This window comes from Achroia grisella, unplaced genomic scaffold (genome assembly GCF_030625045.1).
Source record: "Achroia grisella isolate CSIRO2021 unplaced genomic scaffold, CSIRO_AGI_Agris_v1 utg511, whole genome shotgun sequence".
Classification (NCBI taxonomy): Eukaryota; Metazoa; Arthropoda; class Insecta; order Lepidoptera; family Pyralidae; genus Achroia; species Achroia grisella.
Window position 1 is genome coordinate 6,373,967 of NW_026712905.1, and position 6,000 is coordinate 6,379,966.

Genomic DNA, 6,000 nt, shown 5'->3' on the forward strand with positions numbered 1-6,000 from the left:
CCCTACTAAAATGGAAGATACGAAAATAATTCATCAAAAAATATTTTTAAACATTTCGGACTCCGCGTGTGATGAACAAACAAACCTTAAACACCATAACTTATAATATGTTAGAATTGAAAAATGAGAAAATCCTTTGGAGACCTGCCTGTCTCAAGGAGTGAGTAAGTACTGCCAGGCCTCCTACCAGTTAACAGCTCCTACTACTATTCCTGCTCTCTGCCCAAGTTCTGCGGCCAATGAATCGCTTGTGCAATCTATCGCGACTACGGCAGTGGTGATCCTCACCAGGTGGCATCTCATAATGCATTTCTCGTGGGTCGAAGTTACAGATTAACGTACATAACATAACTTCATAAAATCTAGGTAAATGAAATAAGAACTACGTTTGGTTGTTCCTAAGAAATAGGAATATATCAAGGTGTTATTAAACAAATAATGTTAGAAGAATATTACAGTTTTAGGGTTAATAATATGGATTTATAATCGATTTTCTTTTTATACAGAATTTTACCCACTTGAATAAGAGTAGAATGCCTTCTCTGTTCTTGCCCTATTAATTTAGCATATAGGCACATTATGTATCTAACTGTGATGAGATAAGAAATATTCTTATTATATAGTTGTAAATAAGTATGATAGAGTGCAATAAATTACATCAATATTTTATATAATTAAAATAATATTGCTAATAAGTATGCTAATAAGTTTTGCCTAAATCCAAATTCTACCGCAGTGATATTCTTATATGTCTTCGAGTATCCTATCATATCATAACAGTCAGGAATATACATATATTTAGAACCCGGTTTTTTATATTATAATAAACTACAGAACTCTACCTACAGAAAAGTGACGTAATTTTGTTCATTGAATTAAAATTAAAATTTTCAAAGTTTCAATTGTCACCTCGTTCATGTTATTACCCTGACATAACGGACTTATTACCTACTTTATGACATGATTGCTTTATATCTAATTTATAATTAAAAATTAACAATTAACTGCAAAATACAAAGTACTAGTTTACGTGGTACCTACGTTACTAGTTTACAAAGTACGTTATTTTGAAATTCATATTAGAGTTATGACATAAGACGCGACTATTTAGAAATAGTTTTCATAGATCAAATTGTAAATGCTCGATCTGCTGATCGATTAATCTTTAGAGTAAAATTATATTCAACATTATCATTTATAATTAACGTCACTAAGTAGTCATCATTCGGTTCAGTTCAGAGCAAAAGACTTCAGTGACTGAAATGAATTTCAAGTGCTTATGCTAATGAGACAACTAAGTTATTCCCTAAAATTGTTTTAGTTAATAAAGTCGGACCCTTACAGAGTATTAATTTCAATCGGGTTAGAAGCGAGTACAGCTTATACATCAGAATAACACACAGGCTATAATGTAATAAACTATTATGTAAATTGGTTGAAATACAATGATAAAAGTCAAGTAAGCGTTATGTAGACGAATTTGCGCGGGTCAGCTGGTCAGCTATATTGTTGATGATGATTGCAAAAAAAAGCACCAGATTATGACAAATTAATGTTATAATGAATAAAAGGATTCGAAGTTTATCATGATGAAGGTATAAGACTTTGAGATAAACTGTAAAAAGTCGTCTACGTAAGTACTTCAGTCTTACCTAATATATAATATATGTATATATATTATGTAGATTTTATTGTATCTTGTGTTTCAGTAGTACGGTGCAGATTAGGTAATGAAATTACAGGATAAGACACATAACATCTTAGTCCTCTGGAACAGCAGCGAATAAGTGGTATTACTGTTGTCCTTTGTATATAAACGACGATTACTGTTAAAAGGTAGCTCTTCAGTTTTACTTGTTTACTGTTTCCATTATATAGTAAAAAACAGTAAATTTTGCCTATATTGTTGTATCTACACAAGAAAATTCAGTTAAATCGAGAACTTACTTGTTATTGGAGCCGTTTTCAATTGTGTATAAAAAAAAGGAATTATAAACCATTACCTTTCTGAAGCCAGTTTAAAACCTGGCTATGGCGTCATAATATAAAAATAATTAATTATGTTTTAATTAGTCTTAAAAAACCTGTGATGTTTTTTTATCTACACTATTAAATTTTCAATTCCAATGACATCTCATTCTGAGATGCAGATATTTTATTTTATCGATTGACCTAAAATATAAAAGGCGCGAATAAGCAAGAATAGAATCCGTTAATTCATTTTTAGCTGAAGACCGCAACTTGTCCATATTTTGACAAACGTCGATCGTTACTGTTAGAAATAGGAAGCGACATTGTTTGTCGTTTGTTATTTGGAACACTATTTGTTTTTATAAATGCCTATACATTTTTGAAATGCATATACCACATAAATGATTACGCCTATACCTTTACATTTAAATAAACTGAGAAAATCGCAAACTTTATACGGTAGATCAATGCAATATTATGAATAGATACTATTATAATTGATAAAATGTTAACGTAATAATATAGCTTAGAGACTATATTATAATATTGAAATTAATTAAGGTTTGAAGATATATAGCAGTATGAGCTACGATTAAAATTTTCATAAAATAACTATTATTACATATATGTAGTTAGGTATTTAGAAATAAGAGAAATCAGCAGTAGATTAAATATTAAAATATATTAAAAAAACAAAATTTACACGTTGACATAAAAAAAATTCCTGAGATATTAAAAGTGACATATTCTATAATAATGTACAAACAATTAATTCTACGATGGCCAGCATTATACTTCCAACACTCCCCCATAATGTGGGGATCTAACATCAAGTTGTTGGTAAATACCTCGTGTATGACACAGCCCAGAGCTTTAGTCCTAACATCAACATTGCATCTGTAGGTATGTATAGAATCTGTATATTGAACCTTTCTATCATATCACTAATATAATGGTACCTCACATCAATATGTTTGCCCCCCTTGTGATGGACACAATTAACAGCCAGCTGCATAGCTAATTGATTGTCACAGTACATCACAATTTTACAGGACGACATTGACAAAAGTTCCTTAATTATCGCTTGTAGGAACACCGCTGCTCTACTAGCTAAGCTAATATACTCTGCCTCGGTGGACGAAACCGAAATGCAAGATTGTTTATAACTACCCAATGACATTGTGTTATCTCCATATTTGAACACGTATCCAGTGTAAGATTTACGATCAACATCTGAAGCCCAGTCTTCATCTGAGTAAAATAGTATTTACATTCGATTTCTTAAATACTAAAGCCTTGCGCTTAGTTCCTATAAGATATCTTAGAATGCGCTTAGCTTGCTTCCAATGAAATCTGTAAAATAACTATTAACCTGACTTAAATAAGACACAGCAAATGAAATATAATATTATACATGAATACATTAAACTACTTATCAATACTTGATACGGAAATTTGGATGTAGACTTATAGATCACAGTATTACAAGAACTCTTACTGGAACTAATATTAGTTATCATAGGAGATTTTAGACACTTGCAGTCACTCATACCAAAACGATCTAATAATTTATCAATCCGATGTTCCTAACTAAGTTTGATGGAAATTGTATCACGCTCTCTACCTTTATAGCTAACATGTTACGTACCGGACCTAAGTCTTTAATTTTAAAATGTTTCAACAGAGAAGATTTTAATGTCTCTGTCAAACAGTTGTCATTATAAAATACAAAAAATTCATCCACATATCAAGCGATAAAAATAATAGACTTACAAATTATTTTTACAAAAATACAGTCTTCTTGTTTACACTGTACATATTGCAAAGAAAGTAAAACTTCTTTTACCTTTTGCTGCAAGGACCGCGAGGCCTGCTTTAACCCATAAATAGACTTCCGTAGTCTATACACCTTGTTTTCATTCTCAGGCAATCTGAAATCTTCTAGACATATAGATTTCTTCATTTAAATCGCTGTTCAAAAAGGCTATTTCGAAGGCTAAGTGATGAATTTTTAGATTGAATTCCACCGATAGAGCCAACTATAGTCTAATAGAACTGTGACGAACGACGAGTGATAAAGTCTCGGTGTAATCTTCACCATATTTTTGAGTAAAGCCTACAAAGCAACTAACCTTGCTTTGTAACGGGTGATGTTACCTTCAGAGTCAATGTAAAATCCATTTATTTTTGACTACATCGTTGTCAATTGGTTTTTCTGTAAGCTCCCAATCTCCGTGTAGAATGAAAGAGTCCGTGTAGATTTCTTCTTGCATGGCTTTTTGCCATAGCTCTTATCTTCACAACTTAAAGCTTCATTGACAGTACGTGGCTCTATTGGATTCATCACATTACAAATTTCTATCATATTACAGTTAAGTTTTGGTATACGAGAACGTAAGTTATAATTATGACTAGTGGTCTCTGATGTAGAAGATTCACCAGTCATCTGTTCATGCTCCGCCTCAACAGTACAACTTGGTGATTCGGCAGTAACAGATTTTTGCCTCGCCTCTACAGGTTTTGTACATACATACATATTCTGACTCTGCTTCTAAGGGCGTAGTTGGCAGAATGTTCTCATCACCATGATATGTTATAAAAATAGGTTCAAACATTAGATTTGACTTATTTTTGGAGGCACTTCCTGGAAATAAAGATTCGTTGAAAACAACATAACGTGAAGCATATATATATTATTGTTCTCAGGATTAAACAGACGATTTTTACATTGTTGTTACACGATTTTTATATTGTACCCTTTTACATTGTCATAGTAACCTACAAATATAAGTCCCTTACTTTTTGTATCTAACTTTTTACGTTTGCAGTCATCTATGTGTACAAATGCTTGGCAACCAAAGATACGCAGATTCTTCAAACTAACTTTCTTCCCAATCCATACTTTCTCTGGTAGTTTACCAGAAAGTCTAGAGCTTGGTGATATATTAATAAGAAATGCCGCAGTACTTACAGCTTCTGCCCACATTTTATTATCTAATTTAGCATTATACAGTAAACATCTGACTTTATCCAGTAAAGTAAGGTTCAATCGTTCAGCTGCACTATTTTGTTGACGACTATATGATACTGATAGCTGATGGACGATTCCTTTGTTTTTAAGAAAATTTGTCGGTTCTATATTAAGATATTCGGTTCCATTATCTGACCTTAAAACCTTAACTTTACTATTACATTGATTCTCAGCTAATTTAATAAAATTCATGGTATACGTGCACACATCACTCTTATTCGCAATCGGGTAAACGAAAACTGTGAGTGAGTAGTGTCTAGGAACGTGGGTATACAACGCTTGCTTACCTTGGCTACCTGTTTATTGGGGGTAGACATATATCACAAACAGTCGGCATTGATGTTAAACTATCAAAGTTTAAAAGTCCTAATCTTTGATGCCAAATTTCATGACAGACGTCAGACGTCATTTTACCATTTTTCAATAAATTATATTGTTTATCATTAAATACAAACCTAAATCCCTTTTCTACAAGTCCAGACACAGATATTAAATTTACAATAAGATCAGGTATAAACATTACATCTAATAATATTTAAAGTTTTTCCATTAATACTAACTGTAAAATGTACGTTTCTTTTCCCACTTATGATCAGCTTCTTGCCATTGGCAACACAAACCTTCGTCGTCGATTCTTGAATACTTTCGAATCATTCTCGATATCCTGACATATGGACCGTGGCTCCAGAATAAATAACCCAAGAGCTATCTTTTTTATATTTTTATATTTTTTATAGTACTAAGTGCAGTCAATACCAAATTAGAAGTCGATACGTTATCACGTGAAGAACAATCTTTCTTTACCATGACCTTTTGAGTGACACTTCCAGCGCCATAGCTTCTGGTTCGCATTTGACAAGGTATTAGGCTTGTTCGATGTATCTGACATTTTCTTTTTCTCGCCATAGGAACTATCGGAAATAAACTTGTTATACTTACGGTTTCGCGTATACAAACAGTTATCAGCGGTACTTGTTTGTCCTTTCCATCGATTGTCT